The sequence below is a fragment of the Ambystoma mexicanum genome, chromosome 4p, assembly GCF_040938575.1.
Source record: "Ambystoma mexicanum isolate Mex_15411 chromosome 4p, UKY_AmexF1_1, whole genome shotgun sequence".
NCBI classification, from domain to species: domain Eukaryota; kingdom Metazoa; phylum Chordata; class Amphibia; order Caudata; family Ambystomatidae; genus Ambystoma; species Ambystoma mexicanum.
Window position 1 is genome coordinate 93,312,004 of NC_090927.1, and position 24,114 is coordinate 93,336,117.

A 24,114-nucleotide genomic window follows, 5' to 3' on the forward strand; every position below is an offset into this window, starting at 1 on the left:
TCCCATCATTTAACTGAACAGGGATGAACAACTGCTCTCCAATTTGCTGAATATCAGCCAGGCTTTGAGCTGATTTCACATCTTTCTGGACTATAGGAGTGGGGGTTTCTGATTGTGGATTAGTATAGAATTTCAGAGTGTTTCCTTCCAGCGTGGAATACCACTTTAGACTGGAAGGAAGGTTGATTTTCAGAAATAGAGAGGACCCCCCATCACCAGTCTGTTGTCCTACTGCTATTACCGTCACGTCTGGAATTTGGTTGTTCTGGAAGTGAAATTCTACTTGGTCAGATTTTTGTTCAACCATGTGGCATGTGCCGTTTAAACTAACATGGTTGACACTCTGTTTTAATTTTATGGGTCGGCTAGTCTGAGTCCAGAGGACCTTGTTTACGCAATCTATTAGGGGTGACAACCTTCTCAGGAGGTCATTCCCTAGTAAACCAGGGGTGCCCTCTGGGGTCACAACTATGACCGGGTGTTTCAACTTATGTCGCCCGATCTTAATGTCCAAGTCTGCCGTCCCCTCGACGGGAATTTCCTTCCCGTCAAAGTTCTGCAGTTGTCCAGGAAGAGAGGTGAGAGGAATTTGGTAATTCTCTCCCCTTCCTGCATTCAGTTCGTCAAAGGCCCTTCTGGACAGAAGGGTAGCTTGAGATCCAGTGTCCACCAGTGCTGAGATTGTACCCTGCCCCTGTACTTGTACCGGGGCATAATATCTTCCCTCCTTCTCCTCAAGGGGGCACAGATAATGTACATTTTTGGACAACTGGTGGGCTAATTTTCTGGTTTTGGACATCGCTAGCGAGGAGATTTGGGCAGAATTCTGTGGAGAGTCTTGGGAATCTGAAAGAAAAAATTTGCAACTGGAGATCAGAGCCATTGTGGGTTCCCCTGGCTCCGTTTCTGGGCCGCCCCCCCCTTTTTGGAGGCAGTCGCCAGGATGGGTTTGAAGCAGGGGATTTTCTTGCTGTTGGTTCTGGGATGAGATGGTGGGCGGCGGTAGCTCAGTCTCCACATCTCCCCAGTCTGGATTTGCATCCCTAGGGACCCATTTTTCTTTGGGAGGAGTTCCCCCCTCTCTGAAGGAGAAGATCCTTTTCCCAGGATCCTCTGAGGATCCCTCTCCCTCAAATTGGAAGATCTGTACCTCCTCCTCAAACTGAGTCTGTTTGGGTCTTTTGTTTCTCCTACCCCCCCTCTGCTCCTTAGGAGGCAGACTTTCAGGGGCAAGAGATTTTGTTTCCGGTTCCTGGGTTTCCAGGGGCTGTTTACAAGTGAGGAAGGAAGCTTCCTCCAAGGCTTTACACCCCCCTTCCCTTTGTGCCTCCTCCCTGGGAACCGGTGATTTATCGGGGTGCTGCCCCCGTCATTGTTCTGGAGCACCAGGTCCAGAGTTGGGTGCGTTCTGCGCCGGCATGCTGATCTGAGGGTTCTGCTGAGCCCTCAGTATGTGACCCATATCCCGCGCCATGTTTTGAACCTGGCGCTCTAACTGGGAAACCCGCTCAGGCTGATACGGGGCCCTGTTTTCTCCCCTGGGCTGATCCCGGGAAGGGTAGCTGTCCCTTCTCTGGTAATACCCCGGGTTGGGAAGATTTGGGTACCCCTCCACCCTTGGCCTCCCCTCTCCCGGATTCAGTGGTCTGGGCTCAGGGAATTGGGGAAAGAAGGATGGATGGTTTTGGGGCTGAAAGTCGGGTGGATATCTGGGGAAAAAGTTCTGCCCAGGGTTTGGTAAATTTCTGCCCTCCTGTGGGAAGTTTGGAGGGAAGTTCCCTGGGTTAGGTGCTTGTCTGGATCCCCCCCCTTGGGCTGGAGGAGTCCACACATAACCCAGGATGGGTCGATTTCCCTTGTAACGGGGACTTACATAATCAGGAGAGCGAGGGACCCCATTTGTGGGGCTGCCTCCTTGGCTCCCTGTCTGTGACTGAACCGAGGACCTCCTGGGCCTAGCATTATTAGGTGCAGGCAGGTTTTTAGGCCCTCCCATCTCCAAATCTAAAACGGGGGTGACCTTTACCTCTGCCACCTTGGCAGCAGCAGGGGTGCTGTTGGCTTTGGGGTTTTTCTGGGCATTACTTTTGCTATCTACCGGTTTCTGCACCTCATAGATCCGGGTAGCCTGTTCAATGACCCAGTCTAAGGATCTTTTCTCGTGAAAATCCCTCACGAGCTGGGTCATGATGTATTTGGGCAAGGCATGAAAAAATGTATTAACGAATTCTCGACTGTCTGTGCGCACCCTTCTTGTGGTCTGTGCAAAAGCACGCTTTAACTCCTGCACAAATTCTTGTGGGGCCTGATCCTCCCCACATTGCAAATTGTAGGCTGCCTTGCGAGCCTCTTGAGGATTTCTGTGAACAGAAAAATGTTTCAGGATGGCCGCCTTATAGGTGGACCATCTTAAATGATTTTGGTCCTCCAGCCCCGCAAAGAAACTGGAGTATTCCGGGGAGAAGGTCCACTTTACATATTGAATACAGCTTTGGCTGTCCTTCATATGGAAAGTCTCCATCATTTGCTCAAACAACTCTAAGTGCTCCCAAACAGAATACTTAGCGTTCTTATGGTAAGGCGTGATGACGCTCCTGATCGCCTTAATCTGCTTTAAGGGGTCCTTGAGCAAGGCCCTTTTTGCCTTATTGGCCTTTTTGGTTCGGGTAACCCTTGTCCATTCTTCGTCGGACTCAGAGGCACTGCTCCCAGAGGTTCCCGTCTGTTCTTCCAGGTTTTCCCGGATTCTGCGAGCCTGGGAATGGCTGGCAGAATGTGGGGACCTGGTCTCCTGTGTCCTGCGCAGTTCAGAGGAGTCTTCAGATTCCTCCTTGCTGCCAGGATTTGATGGGTACCCCCTCCACTGACCTAACTGGGCAGAGGTTTTCAGGATGCCCTTAATGGGCCTACTCTCCTGGGGTTCCCCATTGAACTGTACTGTACTTGGGTGCCCATACCCGGATGCCCACCCCTCCATTCCTGAGTGGTACTGGCCTATGAGCCCCATACTCTTAGCTGGATAGTGATCTGCCATCCCTGCGGCCCTGTGCTCATGTGCGCCAGGGGACATGGGGGTGGTAGAGTCCAGGGACTGGGGAAAATGAAGGCCCCTGGTGTTAGGGCTCCTGCGGTTATGGTCAGGAATCTCTCTTTCCCAGCGGACCTCATCTCTATCCGCCCCTGCTCCCTGTTGCAATGCAAGAGCCTGCATTTGTGCTTTCAGTTCCTCTGTTAAGGCCTTACTCGACTCTATCAGTTTCTCCTGCATCGCTACCTGTTGCTGGAGCCTATCATTGTGTTGACAGAGGGCCTCATTCTCCCTCTGTGCTTCCTGGTTGGTCCTGGAGAACTGGGCCAGTCTTTGCTGCAGGAGGTTTACCTCCTGGGCAATGTCCCTATTGGCCTGCTCCTTTCTTGCTAGAGCATCTTCCACCCTTCTGGTGTGCTCTACCAAGTTCTGGTTTTCTTTTTGGAGATCACCCAGCCCCTGGTGGGCCAGGTGATTTTCTTCCATTTTTCTTTTTAAATGGCAGACTTCCTGGCCTAAGGCGTCTCTTTCCTGACTAAGAGCCTGCATTTGTGCCGCCAGGTCGTCCCTTTGCCTTTGGAAGGCACCAGCTTTCTGGCGCTCCTGATCAAACTCTGCCTGGGTATCCAGGTCTTTCAGAATCAGTTTATTGCTCTCCTCCTTCACTCTATCTAGGTGGCCTTGCAGGGTGACTACCTGCTCAGCACATGCCCTATTGAAGTCTAGCTGTTGCTCCAGCTTTTTCTGGCTTTGCAGTAGGGAGTCCAAACTTTCTTGGTGTTCCTTCTGCAAGGCCAGAAATCTGGTATCCTGTTCTGACTTTTCCTTTTGCAGCACATCCATATCCTCCTTTATTTTAGTGATGTACAGTCTGCTGTCATTTTCTGACTCCTGGCTCCTCTGCAGCCTCTGCTCAGAAGAGACCAGGTCAGATTGGACCTTCTCTAACACCATCTGTTGCCTATTTGCCAGATTTTGGCTTTCAGCACATCTATCCTGCATGTCTCCCATATATAGGTACAGGTATGCTGCTATCCTGGCAATCTTATTGTGTTCCTCTTTGGCTTTAGGAGCCATATATAGTTCGCTCAGGGCCACATGTAATGGACCCTGATCTCTATATATATCTGACCCTGTTTCAGTGACCTGTTGTGTGATTGCCTGCAACCACGCATCCTGGCCCTGTTCGGTCCATTCACCTCTCACAAATAGCTTATGCAAGAGGTGCTCTCTGGCCATTTTCATGTCTACTAAGGTCGTCATTCTAGAGATTGGTCTCTGTCCTGACTTACAGAAGTTTGTATTTTATTTTTGCAGAACAGAACTTTTCTTGGGGTGTCCCTTTTGAGGAATGCTTCACAGCGTAATGCAGCGTGGTGATCCGACTGGATGTATGTATCCCGTCAGTTAGCACACTGTATTAAGCTGCACAAATGGTAAATCTAACCCAACGTCTCGGCTCGAGCCCCCACTTTGTAAGAGGATTCAATTCAGCACTACAGCTAAGTTAACGCCTAGTCTAGAATACTGAATGAAAACCCTTATTGATATATCTTTAGGTCCAGTTCATGCGTTCTGGATGACTACCCTTATATAACACCCCTCTCTTGGAATCCCCCTGACCCCACTGAGCCAAGAAGTAGTTCTGTTTTGCAAGTTAAAAGGGTTTATTTGATGATTTAAACAATAGATATATATATGACACTTTATAATAAATTAATAATTGAATAGCACACTTAATCTGATATGATAAAGATTGACAACAGAGAATCTGGCACTAGCACACTTCTTTAATCACTAATGAGTTGACATGAAATGGATAAGGTAGCACACTGGTAAATAGGAACAAAAGTATAATGTGGTAGAGGATGCTTTATGTAGGCTCAGGTGGATGCAATATTCAATGAATGCAGTACAGAAAATACGCAATATGATTTCAACCAAACAATGTAATCACTTTTCTCTGGCTACTCCCCCCCCCCCCTTGATGCAAGGCAAGGAAATGGAAGGAAAACACACAGTTCTCAGAAATGCAATCAACTGTAATTCAGTTCAATCCAGCAAGCTTAAACAGAAATTTGAAAACACAGGCAAATGCTTTGATAGGTGCTAGCAATGAATGAGAAATATGCTGGAAACGCTCTTAATTCCCTTTTAGAGGTTCAGGATGAGTGGTATCTAGTTAATATTAGTCCAGGCTCACACTAGCAATGATGCAGGGATAGTTAGCAGGTTAAACGAATTTCTGGCAAATGAAATCAGGCAGCAGCAGTTTTTTTACATGTGAAGAAATTGCAAATCGCGGCAAAATTCGCGGATGCGTCGAGCGCTATTACAGAGGAACCGCAAGGACTATCTCTACCGTTTTGGGGTCCTAGGAAAGCCTGGGATCTCAGCTTCCAAATGAAAGTTATTGCAAGTCTCTAGCTCAAACGGTTGCGGAGATATGAGTAATTTAGTAAAGGTCGTTTTTGGTTTTGTAAATTTTAAACGCACACTTTTTCAAAATGACAAATTTTACTAGAAATGACAGGTGACAGATAGGAGGCAGTTCTACTTAGGTTAAATAGATTGAATTAGATGAATTTAACTAAGAGATGTGTTCTGAGTTTTGCTAAGTACTCACAAGAGATTTTGAACAGGAAAGCGACTTGGTCACGATCTGGTCAACAGTCTGGTCAGGTCTTTCCGGGTTCTGCTCACAGCGCCTGGTCTGGTCTCTGCTAGGCACAGCACTGCTTTCTCTCTGGTCTGGTCTCTGCTAGGCACAGCACTGCTTTCTCTCTGGTCTGGTCTCTGCTCTGGATAGATTGAAGTCTCTAGTTTGGCTTTCTGGAGTTTGATGGAGGTAAGTATGGATTTTTCCGGCAGGGCTTCCAGCGGCAGATGAAATTGAATGTCCCTATGTGTCCTGACTCTCTGCTTTTATCTGTTTCTTGAGAATGGGTGTGTGTGTTGCATCACTAGACTTGCCTCTCTCACCTGTCATTGGTTAAATTTTCATTCCTTACTTGATTGGGGGAATGAAATGAAGTGTCATCATGATGAGGTCTGTTTATGATACAGAGAACCCACCCCTGTCAACTTTACACACAATCTATATCTGACCTAAAAACATATTTGCACAGGTACACATTTGTTTAAAATTACATATACATGGTGTGGCTGAATTTAGCCATGTCTATGTCCAAATCTGCTCATTCTAGGAGCTCGCATTCAAAGAGTGTACATAATTGACTTTTTAACTGCTTTTTCAATTTCCGACATGGACCCAACTTTACATACATGTGTGCAGGGGGTAGGGACATTAACTGATGAAGTTTCAGATTTTTAACATGCACACCTTTATAGTAATATCCACTTTTCCGCTAAAACCCCCCTGAACATACCACCGGTTCCTACCACGTCTTAAACTGTGGGCAGAAAAATCACAAGAATTATGGTATCATTTATAAAATTTTCACATGTCCGCACTATGAGTTATCCACCTTTTTATAAAACCATATCCTTGCTGCAGGGGTGTGTCTTTTCAGGTCACATGGTACAGAAACCAGTCTTTCCAGTTTCTGCCAAGCCAGCTTGCTTCTCACAGGCAGTGCCCCTCCCAGCTTCTCCAGGAGGAAGCCACTTTTTACGACGTCTGTAATAAAAACCTTTGCCTGAGTGGAGAGGGCTTTGTTCACTCTCTGGCAGAGCACAGGAAATTCCATTATCAGATAGGTGGCATATCCTTAGTGTGGGCAGCAAAAGGAACATTGGCCTGGGAGCATAGTTGTGACTCAAGTTTCACTCCTGATGGGATCCGTTGCTAGGCAAAATCAAGTTCCTTAAGCCAGACCTTCAGCTAACTTTTTGTTGCTTTTAAAATAACTTGTAATTTTACACATGCAGCTAGAATGCTGATTCTAAGTGCAAAACTAGGACATTTCAACAGTTACAAAGGCATGTGACACCAAGCATAGGTCACTCATTTAATTTAACATTTTCGATTTTGGTGGTTTTAAATCCAGTTTCAGTTAGGCTTAAGCTGCTGACTCCATAGCATTTTTGTTATAAGCATTGTTTTTGGGCTCTTCATTTCCCAGATTTTGTAGGCACACAAAACTCCATTCTGCCAAATGTCTGCTGGTGTTCAGTGAATATTTTGCACATGTTGCAAGGTTTGAAATAGGCATTTTGGCTTGCCTTCAGAAAAACACACAGTGGGTTTTAAAACGCCGGCTTTTGGATAGTGGTGAGTACTGGTACTGCACCCATTTTTGGGATTTTCTTGGATTAATGCATTCTAAACAGGAATGGTTCTTACATGGTAGTAAATCCTGGCTTAACATTGTTTTGATGGGGCTCCTTACAGTAAGATGGTTATGTGGAACCCCACAAAAAGGGTTGAATCTTTAAAGTGGTCCAATGAGTCACGATTTCAGCAACTTTTTGACATCAGTAACAGTGGATTTTGTTAACAAAGACCTTTCTTTACGCTGGTGGGTGGCAAGTTAGGTAACCATTTTGGTGGGCGCACAACTGCGCAGCTTTCCTGGATTTCGGCGCACATGTGGGTTTTCCGCCATCTTGAATTTCCTAAGCCCACAGCACCAAATGTTGTAGCAGGGTAGCTTAAACGTGGGTCAGGACACCCTACAGCCCACACAGTGGTCTAATCTTTGGAAATTATTCAGTTGTGCAGGGTAGTTTAAAACCACTGCAGCTGACCACAAGCAGAGAGAACTGCTGACATTGGGCTGCACACCAACCTGTACGGACTCCGACCAGTGCACTTATGGAGAGGAAGCAGTGGGAAACAGTGTTGAGGCTGACCCAGATTGCAGAAGAGGAAACCAGAGTGCTGAGGGCTCACCACCTGAGAGCTCAAGGCAGCGGGAACCGTATACAGCAGAGGGGAGTATGTGACATTTCAGTCACTTTCAGGGTGCACGGTGAGCCACACAAGAGCAAAGGGAAGTTTTTGAACAGTAACTATGTAGGCTATGCCACGAACGGGTCAATGCAGACACATATTAAGAGAAAGTCAAATAATTGGGAGACAAAATCAAAGAAATGTAAATGGACTTGGAAACAGGGCAAAAGCCCATTGTCCGAAAAAGAGAACTATTACTGAACTGCACACTGTTCAGCAAGGAATGATACACCAACATTGGCCAAATATCATTTCATGGATAAAAGCACAAGTAACTGTGAAAGTCCTGGCAAGAGAGAGAATGCGATTTTTATTAACATTCTTAAAACAACAATACTTAGGAGATAATATTCATTAAAACCATAAAATCCTTATTTTAAAAATTGTCTACCATACATTTTAAGTCCATCCGTAACAAAATTACAAACATCAGAAATACAAGTCAAATTGTTAAAATTCATAAATAAATTCATAGCACTCATAGGGCCTCAGTACGAGGTAGGAGGTAACCATTGTGCTATTACCACGATGGCTACCCCCTTACCGCATTCCGGGTCCGGATTCCCTAAATAGGGACTTACCGGGTCATTTAAAACCTTGGAGGACCCGATAAGTCCCCATTCCGGGAACCATTCCCCATTCCCTTCCGAGCCCCCATAGGGCTCAGTGGGAATGGGGATTGGAGCTAATAACGGTACCGCAATTTGCGGTACCGTTATTAGCTCTGAAGGCCCTTAACGGGTCCCATCCATAACGCCTGGTAAAGCCAGGCGTTAAGGAAGGGACCCGCTAAGGGACCTTGGAATAGGGTGCTAAGGGATTACCGGCACTGGTGTCATTACCAGTGCCGGTAATCCCTTACCACCTACCTCGTAATGAGGCCCATAGCGCCCCTAATTTCCAAGTTCACAAAATGATTTTTAAGCCACATTCTTCTCACACCAATCAGGATAAGGTAGATCAGCAAAAAATAAAAATTATTCTCATCATACCTCAGCCCTCAAGAGCATTTTTTGTCCCTGCCAACCCAAGGCATTCTCCCGAGGAGCGGTAAAATATTTAAGTGGACCATTAATATGATTTGTCTATCCTCTGGGGATCTCAGGGAATTTACCGCGCCTATCGCGTGGCTGTTGAGAAAAGAAGCCACGTAAAATGCCATTGATGGTAAAGCAGAAACCCGCTTCCTCATGTAAGCAGGTTCAAGATTAACTGCCTTGTCCCTAAGTATAGTCTTCAATTCAGTGAGCAAATTTTATTGGTCTGAGGTCAATGCCCCACTTGGTTATCAAATTGTTCCCATAATTATACCATGAATATTTTTCTTTGACTGGCAACGAGAATATTTCACACATTGCATTTAATCTGATCGGATTCGGGATATCAAATAACTTTGTTTTAAGGTAATATGCCCATAATCTACACTCAGCCAGGAATGGAATACTTTTTACACCGAGTACTGCTTTTAGAGCATCCCCAGGAACACTAGGGCCAATCGCTGCTATATTTCGGAGGAATTTATTCTGCGCAGCACCTAGTCTGCTGCAGTTAGAATAGCCCCATAATTCACAGCCATGCAGTACAGAAGCATACATTTGAATTTCTATGACCCTTAAACATTCATTAATTCTTTTGCTGCCATATTTATAATAAAAATGACTCAACCCCCTAAAACCTGCTTGGGTTCAAATGAGTGTCCTATTAAGAGAGTACACCAGGAAAAGATAAGAATTTAGAAGATACTGTGTGAATGTCCTGGCAGGAGAGTACACCAGGTTAAGATAAATGTTTAAAAAGTAACTGTGTGAAAGTTTTGGCAGGAATGTATACCAGGCAAAGTGAATTATGTGTATAAATTACAGAAGGAGGAGAATATGATATGATAAGTCATTTATAACGTGCCTGTACATAAGAGTTTCTAGGCATGACAAGACAAGGGAGGGAAGGCAAACAATCTTACTAGGCCTTGTGGCACTCAGATTGTGCAAATGCGAGAATGAGAAGTGAAAGAGGAAAGGGAGGGCGAAGCGCAAGGGAGAGGGGAGGGGAAAACACAATAGCAATGCTCTTAGTAAGTGTAGACAGGGCAGCATGGCTCTGAGTAGTGCAAGGAGACCAAGGGACTGTAGGGTTACAGTTGCAGCCCATAAGTGTGTGGTAGGCAATGAGGCAGTGCAAGGGTGACTGATCAAGAAAGAGCCTGGTACCAGTGAGACTGAGGGTAGCAAAGCAACCAGTCGGCACAGCAGACAGGTAGGTCAGCAGGGGAGGGAGGGAGGGAGAGAGAGAAAGCAGAGGAGAAGAGGATAGTTTTGAGCTGCTTCCGGAACTTCATGTGGTCCTGCTCAATATTGAGAGGGGCAGAGAGACCATTCCAGAATCTCAAGGAACATCCATGCCCTTGAGATTGTGAAATGTTGCAAGTGTGAAGAGGAGCCTGGCAGGAGAGAGTATACCAGGTGACCTGCACCCAAATTGTAATACAGTAAAAAGAGAATCCCTAGGAAGTCACATGCCCTTAGGATTGAATCTGATTGAAGATCCATGCCCTTGAGATTGTGAAACACTTGTGAACAGGCGCGTTATGCATGCCATATCATATCATATCATATAACTGGGAAGAAGAGCCTGGCAGGGGGAATACCTGGTGGCCTGCGAGTCAGGAACATGCACCCAAATTATCATACAGTAAAAAGAGAATCACTAGGAAGTCACATGCCCTTAGGATTGAATCTGAAGGCAGATCCATGCCGTTGAGATTGTGAAACACTTCTGGGCAGGCACGTTATATATGCCAGATCATATCATAACTGGGAAGAAGAGCCTGGCAGGGGGAATACCTAGTGGCCTGCAAGTCAGGGACATGCACACAAATTATCATACAGTAAAAAGAGAATCCCTAGGAAGTCACATTCCCTTAGGATTTTCAAATATCTGAAATGTGAAGAGGAACCTGGGGAAGGGAGTTATTTCCCAGAGAACTGTGAATTCGCCAAGAGGAGGGAGTTATCCTCTTGGGGTATAAGGAACTTGATAATTCTTTGTTTGAACTTTCATTTTGATAAAAGGAATCTGGGGAAGGGAGTCTTTGCCTGGAACTGTGAGCATTGTTCACTTGGAACATTTAGGTTGGACTTACATCTTTGTGCTGAATTCAAACATTTGTGCACCTTGAGATCCAGAGACAATATCCTTTGCACTTTAGAGTTTTTAGAGTGTGAGGGTCAGAATAGGATTTCAGACACAGGACTTATTTTACTTTGGACATCTTGATGAAGGATAGACACCGTAGTTTTTGGTTGAGGTAGGGAAATGCCTCCTATTTTAGGGACAATGAGGCATTTCCCAACCCCATAACATTTTGAAGAAAAGTTTATAACCAACAACATAAGTCTCTGTGTCTACGTCTCATTCCTGACACCTCACACCTCCTTTGCCTTTTGTGGTACGTAGGCCAATGGAAGGCTGTACTCCTTTGTGAAGGTGAACCAGTAGTGAACCAAACAACACAGTATCACAGTCCAACATAAAGGGAATGTACAATCAAGGTTCTGTACAAAAGTATATACTGTAATCAAACACACCATCTGCAAGTAAAATAAATAGAGATCACTATACAAAAACTCACCACAAAGGAAAGAATAGAGGAGATGCAACAGATTGGAGGAAGTAGCACTCTGAGTGTAGTTCCAGGAGTGGTAGGTAAGGTACTACCAAAAAAGGATATCTTGTTGAAAACAGGGTTGATTGTGACCAGTCTCTGCAGGCCAAGGAGGCGTGGGGGCAGTTCAAACTCAACAGTACCTGGATCCAGTTCTTGGCGGGCAGACCAGGGTCGAACGTAGATGTGAGCTGATCAGGTCAGGCACATGGGATTGTGGAGGACTGACAAAAAGCGTGTGTCGATTAGGGGTGAATGCGTGTGCTCTTGCGGTAGAATGGCAGCTCTTGAATGATGCAGATCTGGGCAGTCCCAGGAATGCTTTTTAGTCGGCTAGGCCAAGTCGGGCTTTTAGTCATGAGGGGAGGCGGAGGGGGGTTGATGAGTGATGCTCCAGCGGTTCGAGCCGGCAGGTGACAGTCGTCGAAGTGGTGATCTTGAGTGTGTCGGTGTGCGATTAATGAGGCGACAGTTCAAGGACTAGCTGGTCTGAGCTGTGGTGTAACTCCCGATTAAAGGTGGCGAGTGACTCTCCAGAGATTTGGCTCAGGTGTTCAGCAGGCGCTTCAGAGTCTAACGGGTGCTGTGATTCGCTAGGGCACGATGCAATGTCGAGTTACTTTAGATGCTAGTAGTAGTTCAGCTGGTTGGAGGAACGCAGACAACAGCGCTAGTGCCTTCCCTCTCATTCAAGATGCAGTGAACATAGAGTGACCGGTTCGGTTTGGTGCGGTGGAACAGGGAGCTTCGGCTGGTCTGGCCCTACGGTTGCTGTGAGTCCGCCGCAAACTACTCATGGATAGGATGCGTCCATTCAGAGTATGCTCCACTAGCTTTAGGAGATCTGTTACAGAGTGGTTGGTCCTGGTACACAGCTCTGGTCACTACTGATGTGCCCTGGCAGTGGTTTGAGGACATATCTTCCTTCTGTCTTGGACACTTTCTTCTTCACCTTAGGCTGAGGGATTTGGACAGTGCAACTGTCCCAAAGGAAGTGCAATGATTTCTCAGAACAACTCTACAGCCTTAAAGGATCCAAGAGGAACTGAGAGGAATCTGCTGATGAGTGAGAGACTCCTTCTTTTAAAGCTACAAGTCCCCAGGTGATTGGTCTAAATCTAGCCTGTTGAGCGGACCCATCCCAGCTCCTGGCCAGAGTGGACATTGCCATGTGGCTGTTACACCAAAAGTGCTTTGCCCCAGGGGAAGTGGAGGGGGCAGAAAAGGGAAAGTGTGAGACAGTGAGAAACAAGATGGTGGAAGGCTTCTTCCAGTAAACAGATACCTCCTGCCTATCCTACACCCGTCCCATTCCCTCCTTACTGACAACAAAGGCCTTTAGACATGCAGCACTCTGGTGTGAGACTACTCGCCCTGAATATGTGTGCTCCTTTGATACCTGAGCAGCTGTCTGATGTGGGATGGGCTCTGGGGTAGGGTGTTACCGACTGTGAAGAATCCGACAGTTGCCTCACTGAAACCCTGCCTATGGTCTCCTCCCAGGCGGCTATGGAAAGGCAGATGCCTCCTGATTCTGGCGTTGGGGGTGGTATTCTGTGGGATGATCACCTGGGAGGAGACAATGCCCAGGGCGGTGAGGAGATCCTGTGTGATCAGACACGGTATATGTCCTTTGAAAGGGATAATCTTTCTAAATTGCAAAAGCAGGTGCAGAGAGGCTGTCTTTTCCCATGTGAGCCTGATTGCTGTGGTTCCTTGGCGTGAAACGTGTTGGAGACTGAAGCGAAAAGCTGTGGGTGAGTCTCAGGAGCAAGAGGTGCTCCTTGAATGAGTGGACGGACCGGAGACACCGGAGCATAGGAAGGGTGTGGCTCCCAGTGAGGTCAGAAGCAGTAGATGCTGTGCCTAAAGTTGTGGAAGTCGAGCAACCCGCAGAACAAGGATCACAGAAGGCGGCGAGTCAAACCTGGCATTCTGATTCCTTACACGAGCACTGCCGGTAACAGTATCCAGTCATAGCTACACTCGCATAGAAGCCAAAGTGAGCTGAATTTGTTTGTTGTCTTTGTTAACAAGGGAACAATCGAAAGTAGCTCTTGCGTGTGAATCTAAATGTCGTCGTTATTCGCGTGAAAGCAAATGCTACTGAAAGACATTGGTGGTCATTCAGAGTCGGGGGGTAAAGGTTTACTGGCACCGTTAAGGATGCTGGTGCTGGTAAACCCTTACTGCCCTATTCCGAGGTCCCTTAGCGGGTCCCAGCAGGAACGGCTGGTCTGACCACCCCGTTCTCTGTGGGTCCGTTAAGGGACCTTGGAGCTAATTGCGGGCCCGTTATTAGCGCCTTCCCCATTCCCATTGAGCCCTATGGGGGTTCAAATGGGAATGGGGAATGGTTTACTGAATGGGGACTTCCCGGGTCCTCCAAGGTTGGAATGACCCGGTAAGTCCCCATTCAGTCAGACTGGACCTGGGTTTGGAGACCATGGCTACCTCCAAACTCGGAATGACCCCCATTGTTAAGCTCTTAACTTAAGAAGAAGTGGTTGTGGTTTCTTATTGACCAAGAATGAACATTGCAAAATATCATTGTTAAAAACTTAAAGCTTGTTAAACTCTTAAGAAGGAGTGGTCGCATGTCTCTTACCAAGCAGAACAAATGTTGGGGAATGCCATTGTTAAACACTTAAAGCCTTTAAACTATATGAAGAACTGGTTGCCTGTGCTTAATTTCGCTTCCAAAGTTAAGTGAACTTTATCTCTATATTCAAACAAACAAGCATTGTTCCTAAAATAAGTCAAGTGTTTAAGAATGGTAGCTTTAGTTGGAGCAAGCGCAAGCATTGCCCAAGCCAAGAGTATTCCCTTATTGAGCTTAACAGCAGCCTTTCTCAAAGCCAGAAATATGTCTAACCATTGCCAGAGCCGATAGAAGTTCAACCTTGCCCAAGATACATGTGTGCAAGCATTACCTAAAGCCAAGAGAGTAGCAGCAAGGCTTTTGGGTAATTATGTGGCTTACAGTGGTAAAGAGGTGAAAGCAAAGTTGGGGAAGGGAAGCCTTGTTGCTTATATGAAATAATGAAGTTGTTGCAGTGCCTTAAAGTTAATCTTGTTTAAACCTGTCTTTACATTTCAAAGTGCTGAAGCTGGGGTGGTATATGTTTGGTTGTCAGTGGATGCAAGACTTCAGTAGTCCTAATGAAGTGGAATGCTATGGAGCGAAGGAGAATGCCCTCATGCTAAACTGTGGCAGAAGTAAAGTTGTTGAAGTAGAAACAGCAGAATTGAGAAGTCACCCTGACAAATATACCTATTGCGAATTCTAACCTGAATAGATGACTCATGACTGTTAACCAAGACCTTTGTTCCATTAACCTCCTAGAAGTTTTATTTCTTTTTGAACTGTGTCAAGTCTTCTTGAATAACTGGAAGTGGTAAAAGGGCATTGTGGCTGAGAAACACATTGATGCTATTCTGAGTTATTGGAAAGTCTTTATTTCATCAGAAGAATAACTTGTGTTGCTGTTGGAACTGTGGTTGACAGATCTTTACCGTAATATAGACTTTTCAAGAACTGAACTGAGACTTCACTATCTATGTAGATTTCCTTATATTCTTTTGATGAACATTGAAGATGAATACTCCTTGAATCCTGGGGAAGGGAGTGTTCACCCAGGTTGATAAAAGGTTATCAAGATACTGTGAATGTTACTGCTGAATTGCCATATATTTTCTTTTGTAATTGATGTTTAGTGTGAGGTCTAGAACTCCTCTGTTAGAATGTTTCCCCTAGGTTTGTTATGTAGGGAAACCCACAGTAGAGAAGGGAAAGTGAGGCATTTTCATATAATTTCTATTCTAATAAAATGGCATATTTTGAACAATTATCAAAGAGTCGTCCGCCTTGCATTGCTGATCCCTCACATGGCCATCACAAAGGGTATCGAAGTGAGGCTCTTTCTGCCTGCCGTTTGGCAGTGTCTGCATGTCTGACCCGAAACACACATTCCTTTCCACAGCAGATCTGACACGTGTGTGATATCAATTTCTGTCATTGGTAATGCCATGCACTATGCCTAAATTCAGGCATAGCTTATTTTTAGAGAGTACCCTGCCACCAGCATGGAATACTCATGATCATCACAGTTTTGGTACTGTGCCGCAGTGATTTTGCTGTCGCTGCGTTGGTCGAGTGGGCATCTTGTGGCCTTCGAATCTGTTCTGTGCCGGAGCAGGTGATGTGGATCAGGCTGCTGATGCAGCAGGGTACACGTGCGCTATGATTTTGGCATGGAGTTGGGATATAAGTGGGATCTGATTATCAGTTTACCCTTTGGAGAAGAAATCATCCACATCATTATATGCATTCATAAAAATAAAAAAAACAAGGGCATTGCGCCCTTGCCCAATGGCAATTCCTCACAGTAACCCAGCACAGTTTTTGATGGTTGATGAGATGTCACTTAAATGGCGGACCTACTAAAGTCGCCCAACTCCTGTATGCTGCCCAAGAGGCTGATGTGGCCCTAGTGGTTCTACCCTGCACCTCTTCTGGCTGAAGGGAACCAGCAGCCCCTTACGCCATGTTAATGTCCAAATCCATCTGATCAACGCTGATCTTATTGGTTACATTCCACAGTGGCCAAAGCAGAAAGTAAAATAAAATAGCTCTGTGTGCTGTCTAATGCGCTTTGTGCTTTCAAGGTTTATTTCCACTCTTCTTCCTGTAGACCATTGCCCGAATTGGGCCCGGCTAGGGGTGGCTACATGGATGTTCCCAAAGGGAAATATAGAAATAAAGACATAGGACTTCATTACAATTATGGCAGAGCGGTAAAAAATTGTCAGTAACGGAATAACCGCCAATATTCCTGCTCCACTATATAACGCGTATGGCCCATGGAATAGAGAATTTACCTCCAGAAAAACACAGCGCAGAAAAATCGGTGGAATTACTGCAGCGGATGCTGCCGTGGTAATTCCACCAAACAAGCCCCATTGAGTCCTAAATGGGGATTTACATCGCCACTGCCACTTTTAATTCGGCGGTAATTCCGCTAGACCAAGTGGCGGTAACAGTAATTCATTTGGGTGGTATGCCAGTGGATTTACTGGCAGAATACCACCCAACTCGTTATGAGGCCCATAGACACTAGGGTGTAAAGAAATATTATTTTTTCAAATTCAATTTTTATTGGTAACAGTGCTTTTACAACTCAACACAGGACTCCTGCAAACATCATCATGTTATAAGACAACTACAAGGTTTCTGATTTGTCTCACCATACCCCAACCCAACTATTTAAACATCTCCCCCCTCCCTTACCCCAAATGTTTTTCAGCCGCTCCAGGGCAGTCTCTTCATTGGTCCCTTTGGGTTCTCCGTTCCTTTCCCTTTGGTTACACATTGAGGTTTGAAGGCCTGGGTGGAGGCACCTTGTGTTCGAATGGCGTTGTGCCCCTCCCAATACACATCTGTCCTGCCCATGATACCTAGTGTTTGCCTTCCATGACTAGGGCGGGTCAACTGTTCCTTACTTCGCTCAGTCCGGTCCTTCATCAGCTCCCGCCCCCGCCTCTTCCTCCTGTACATTTTCTGGCTCGTATTTTGCCAGAAAGGGTGCCCATTCCATGGCTCTCGTCAGTGATCGGTATGTGTATTTGCTTCGTTAGCTCCTTCAATCTGTATAGGTCTAGTGCCTTAGCCGCCCACTCTTTTTCAATAGGGAGTCTCTCCCTTTTCATTCCACCTGCCAGGCATGCCCTTTATGCCAGCAGGAGATAGTGCAGCATATGTGGTAGTTTTATCCAGTCCTCAGCCGACGTTTCAATTCCGAATAACACCAGTAGTGGGTCCAATCCCCTTTCTATTCCATCCAAGCCCCTAATCCATCCCAGCCCTTCTTTCCAGAATGGTTGTACCTTTCCACAGTTCCACCACATATTCCAATAGTCTGCTACTTGTCCACATTTCCTCCAGCAGTGGGGTCTTCCCCGGGAACATTTTCCCTAGTCTTGCCGGGTCCAACTGCCATCTGTATAGCAGCTTGAGCCCGTGCAGCTTGTATTGGCAAGCCACTGATGTTCGGTGGGCATTTAGGAATAGTTTCCTCCATTGATCCAGGTCTATCTCCTTCCCCAAGTCTCTTTCCAACCTCTCCTTGAGTGTAGATACTTCATCCCCTCTGGCCTCCAGCAGTGCTTGGTACAGCTTTAAAATGAGTCCCCTAGTGCCTTTCACTATGTCCAGAACTCGCTCTGTATGTGTCAGGTCCCTCTGAAGTTCCTTCTTCTATCTTTCTGACATTAGCACCCCCTTCACTTGCAAGTATTTAAAGACTGATTTGTTGCGCATCCCCAGGGCTTTTCAAGGTCCGCTAACCCTACGAATTGGTCTTTCTTTAGAACCTGCCCCAACCTCTCTAGCCCTGCTTCGAACCAGTCCTGGAACCGCGCCTATGGTCTGGTATGTAGTCTCGTATGGGGGGTGCCCTTATATGGATCAATGGGGAGGGCCGCGTCGTGACTCCTTCCATCTCCTTTCTGACTCTCCATAGCGTCAGTAATGGGCCCAGAATTTTGTGTGAGTGGATTCTTCTTGGCTTTGCTCTCATCGGTGCCCACAATCATTCCCCCAGGGTGACCGGACAGAAGCATTCATTTTCTATCCCCACCCATTGTTTATCCTTATCCATGCGCACGTGAGGAATCAGGGCACTGAACTGGGCAGCTCTATAAGACGTTCTCATCTCAGGAAGTCCCACCCATCCCTTTTCCTTTGGTTGGATCAATAATTTGTAGGCTACCCGCTGCTTTCCACCCTGCCAAAGGAATCTGAGTATTTTCTTCTTCAATTCCCCGAAGTGTCTCTCCAGTATTTCTATCCGGAGGGCCTGGTATAAATATAATATTCTGGGAAGAAGCACCATTTTAAGCGCATTTAGTCGCCCTAACCAGGAGATTGTCAGCTTCGTCCATTTCTCCATTTCACCTGATAGCTTATGCAAGAGCGTGGGGAAGTTACAGTCATATACTCTGTCTAACTTCAGCGGTATTCGCACCCGTAGGTACTTCATACTGTCCCCTTCAACTGGTATACCCAGGTCCGACCATCTCAGGAGTTGTTCTGGTGTGCCCTCACCTAGGCGAAGGATAATTGACTTGTCAATATTTATCTCAAAGCCTGACACCTTCCCATATTCCTTTATGACCCTGTGTGTTCTCTGTAGAAAGTCTGTTGTGTTCGAGAGATACCTAAGAAAATCGTCCACATGCATACTTATTTTATGTTTCTGCTGTCCCACTTCAATCCCCTCTATCCCGTCATCCCCCCTTATCCACTCCCCCAGGGGTTCCATTGCCAGGGCGAACAGTAGGGGTTAAAGGGGGCAGCCCTGCCTAGTCCCTCTTGTCAGGAGGAATTCACGTGATTTGACCCCATTAACCATTACTCTGGTAGTTGGTCCTGTGTAAACCGCTCTAATGGCCCTAATAATTTTCTCTCCTAACCCTATTTTGCACAATACTGCAAAAAGGAAGGCCCACTCTACCCTATCAAATGCCTTTACATCTACACTTAGGAGTGGCTGTTCCCCTGGCTGTTCCCCTACGTGCTCCATTAGGTCAAGTGTCTTCCTGATTGCATCCAGGCCCTGCCTACCCGCTATGAACTTCCATTTGATCAGGATTATCTGTTGTAACTTTTCTTCGAATCTCATCGCCATGTTCCCAGTGAAAATCTTTTCATCCACATTTAGAAGTGAAATTTGGCGGTATGAGGAGAAAAGGGGCAGTTCACTAGCTTCTTTGGGAATGACTGAGATGTGGGCCTTACTAAATGATGCCGTGGCATTCCCTGTTTCCAAGATGTAGTTATACAACTTGACCAAGTGTTGAGGCAGGGTGCCGGAGTATTTTTTATAGAACCCTAACGTGTAGTGTCCTCCCCCGGGGCCTTCCCCGCTCGGGAGGCGTGATATTGCACACTGGACTTCCTCCGCTGTAATCGGGCTGTCTAAGTCTTCCATCTCTGGGAGTGTAAGTTTGTTCATGTGCACTTCCCTCAAGTATTCCCCGACCTCTCCATCCGAGCCCTGTGCTTCGGTAGCATATAGTGTTTCGTAGTACTGTGCGAATCCCTCCGCAATATCCTTTTGTCTCCCGCCCCTTCGTCCAGGCCTCTAAATTTAGTAACCCACCGTTCACCCATATGGGCCCAAGTCTTGCGGCCAGGAGCGCAACTGCCTTGTCGCCCTTTTCGTAATACTTTTGTTTCAGATATCTGTTTCCTTAGCGTTTCTCCCATACCTAGAGCCCTCAACTCGGTCCTTTTAGTAAAAACCATCCCTCTGTGCTCCTCTATATCCCCTATCCCAGCATGCATCTCCCCCTCTCTTTCTACTATTTCCTTGCAGAGGTTCTCTTCTACCAGGCCCCTCTCTCTCTTCTTCCTCGCCCCCTCTCTTATCAGCAAACCCCTCCAAGTGGCCATCCCAGCATCCCATACTGTTCCACACTCACTTCCCTGTATCATTAAACTCAAAGTATTGCGCTATTCTCTCGGCCAGGTGGTCGAAGAAGAGGGGGTCGGTCCAAAGTGAGTCATTGCACCTCCATGTGCCCCTTGGTCTGAATAAACCAGAGATTTCCAGAGTGCCGGTCATCATGTCGTGGTCGGACCATCCCACATGCCTTATAATACTCTGTCAATCTCGAGCTCAGCTCCTTGTTAAGGAGGAGGTAATCAATCCTCGTATATGTTTTGTGCGGGGGGGCAGAAAAACAAACATGTAACCTTCTTCCCTCTGTTGTTTCTGCCGCCATATGTCCACCAGTGCATACCGTTTCAGTGCCCGGCCCAGGTGTCCCCATTTATCCACTCCCTTATCCATGTTTCCCCCTCTAGTCTTTCTGTCCCATGTTTCATTCGCCCAGGCATTGAAGGCCCCGCCAATAATGTATACTTCAACCTCCCGCTCATGTATTCTATCCAGCGCTTCTTTTATGAATCTTTCTTGTCCCTGATTTGGGGCATATACTGCCGTCAGTAACACTTTAGCACCTTCCAGAGTTCCCTCCACTATCAACAGCCTGCCATCTAACAGGTTAGTGGCACCGCAGTCTTGGATCCGGCAGTGCTTGTGAAGTATTATTCCCACCCCTCCTTTTTTCGTGGGTACAGATGCCCAGTGCACTCGCCCTATTCCTCCACCTCGTAGATTACATTCCTCCCTCCATATTAGCCTAGTGTCTGCCAGGAATAAAATGTCCAGGGAGCCCTTTTACATTTAGGGTGCCCACCTTCAGGCCCTTCTTAGCTGCACCGTCCCCCATTACTGGTTCTTCCTTTTGCATTTGTCATCTCATAACTAGGGTTTTGTGTCCCCTCAAGATGTGTATTCTTTTCCCTCGGAGGGATGTGCGCAGGATTTCTTAAGCTAACCCTTCTGGAGCCGGTAACCCCCTTGAACTTTATGCTGAACTTTATAACTTCACAAAGAATAAATCCCCCAACTTGGAGGTATGAACATTGAAGTGGGAGACACCCCCTTTCTCATTGGGGACACTTTTGAGGGGTAAGAACAACCTCCCTCCAGCAAGTTTCCAAATTTACCAGAGCATCCGCCCGGATTTCATTGTCTGGTGCGCAACTACTCACCTATTCTTCGCCATCGTCTCAGTCCCCCTTCTGCTCTTGTGCCGCAGACACTTTTCTCGGAGAAGGTCCGTTAAGCCTCATGAATTTTCACCCCATCTGGGCTCTCCTCCTTCTCTGTGATCCCGGCACCGGTCGAGGACGTGTCTCCTCTGAGGTCAGGTCCTGTGTGCCTTGCGGGCCTCTCATCTGTTGTCCCATGTCCGACGTGAGGTGTCTCAAGGCTTGCTCTGCCTCTTCAGTTGATGTCAGCCTGCATTCAACTAATTCAGCCTCGAATTCCAGTGAGAATGGATAGCCCCACCTGTAACGGATCCCCCTATCTCGCAGCCAAGTCGTGAGTGGTCTGCAGCCTCTTCTCCTCGCCAGTGTAAGATTGGAGAGTTCCTGGTATATGAAAACTTTAGAACCTTCAAACTCAATTTCTTGCTGTTGCTTTGCTCTGTTTAAGACCTCTTGTCTGTCTCTGTAACTTAAGAATCTAGCCACTATAGAGCGGGGGCCGTTTCTGTAAATTGTCCTCCCCTGTGAGCCCTTTCCAGTTGTACCGTCTTGCCCCCTTTCATTGCAAAGAGCTGATGTATCAATGCATGTACCTTTTCTTCGACGTGCTGCAGCGTTTCTCTGCCCGATTCCTTGAGACCCAGTATTCTCACATTGTTTCTTCTTTCCCTGTTTTCGAGGTAGTCGACTTTCAACGTTTATTCTTCTTCCGTAAGGTCCAGCTCTGTCATGCTCGCGTCCAGACGCATCTCCACCATATCTGCGTTCAGCAGATTATGTTCTAATTCCTCAACTTTGCTTTCAACTGCAGCCACTCTTCCGGGTACGTCCGCTAGCAACGCTTGTATATCCCCTCTCAGGGCCTTTATCTCTGCCAGAATATGTCCCGTGTCCTCTTTAGTGGAGAATTTGGAGAGGTAGATTCCTGTAGCCATTGTGCTGTGGGATTGGTCACTGTATGCTTGTCTCTGTCCTTTGGGCTCTGACCTTCGTGCTTCTTCTTTATCACTTTTAAGGTACATTGTTCCGGCAGGCCGCCCTTTCTCGCGGTAGTGCTAAAGGTGTTTTAAATCCTTTTCCTACCTGTTGGGTTGGCCTCCCCTCTATCTTAACATTGTCTTTCGCTTTCTGCATCCACTTTTTCAACATCCTTAACCAAAGACTTGACTGAAGCTATAAGAACATTTTTTGCTCCTGGGCCCTTGCCCTGTACCACTAGCACTGGCACAGGCCTACTGACTCTGGTCACATTTGTTAGACTTGCCTTCTCGAGATTGTTTCCTAATTCGAACTGTGTGGTGCCACCCATTCTTATAACTACCCTTTCTTTCCCACTGCATAATCATTGTGAAATGCCATTTTGCTCAGTTTTCATTTGAAGTATTGCCTATAATGATGCACTGTCTTGCTGAACTGGTGCACAACTGATGGGAAGTGTTACTAGGGTGTATAACAACCTATTTCTAGATAACTTGTGTTTTCCCTCCCTTGCGAGAAATTGCTAGAGGATCCCTTGTGTGTAGTTGTCACTGTGCCGTTTTGCTCAGTTTTCACTTTGGCTCACTTGGTCTACAATTTATATAGGGAGTGTGTATATTTTTCTATTGACTTAATTTAACTTGCTTGATACTTGTGATACATGTGGTTTTAACTAAAAAGCTTTGGTCAGCGCTTCCTTGTGCCATAGTACAGTAGGCCTATTGTGTAAACCTTGAATACTGCTCATCTCCCTCTTGAAATGAGTCTGACTGCTCAGCCACAGCTACCAACTAAATCTTTGTGGTACCGACTGATACCAAAGGGGATTTATTGCTCTCACCTGTAGTCCTAAACTGGTGTAGTGCTCCCTGAGCGAACTGCACTGGATTCTGCCTAACACACCTCGATCTTTCTGCGGGGGCTCCACTGTCCACAGCTCGGGCTGGGCTCCTTCCGGCACCTTTGTTGGACGTGGTGCGTGGGAAGTGCGGTTCGGGGTGGGGAGGCCTCCTCCGTCACCCAGTGTCCGCCACCTCAGGGTGCCTTTGCCTCGCCTCAGCTCATCTACACGTGAGGCGGCTGTAATACGCCGGGGTATCTTCATCGTCAAGCACGGGCCTGGCACTGCTAGCACCGTCGGGGATGGCCTCCTCTGCGTTAGTGCACTTCTCGCAGGTGTCTGATGCTTTCTTTACACCCACGGGTGCCCCAGTCGGTCCCACTTCGAGCTGTTGTGTTAGCTTAAGGGTCCTGCGGGTGTGGATACTCAATCTCCTCTCTGAAGTGCTGGATGGAGTGGGAGCTGTGCACTCAAGCAGCCATCTTGTCCCACGCCCTCTAGTGGTCTCCAAAGATTTTTATTTAATTTAATGTATGTGTTATATCAATTAGCTTACCTTGACTGTGAAGGCAAACAGAAGAAAAAGAGAACAGTGAACAAAGCTCAACTGTCCAGAAGGGGGTTGGACAGGGGAGAGACCATTCTAAAAGTAGAAGGTTAAAACATATTTTTAAAAATGTTGCAAGGAGGAAAGAGGTTGGAACGGTAGGCTTCCTAGAGGGTTGTGGCTTTGGGCACCTTAACAGGGTTGAAAATCATTCAATGATGGGGTTCCCTCTGCGAGGTACCTTGCACTAACCATGGGCCCAAGATGCGTTCCCAGAGCAGCCCTGGGACTCGCAGGGCCGTGGGGAGCTGATGGTCTGCCTGTTTGACCAGACTGGTCAGGCCCAACCATAAAGACAGAGCTGTGTGTGTGGGGCAGGTTGAACCTGGTGGCGTGGCCATGCCTCATGATGGCCTGCCCTGCGCCATGGCATGGACCCAGACAATTTGTCCTCCTTGACCATTTAAGCTAGGAGTGGCCCGGAAGGGGAAGCACAGCTGAACCGGTGAGTAAGTCCACCCC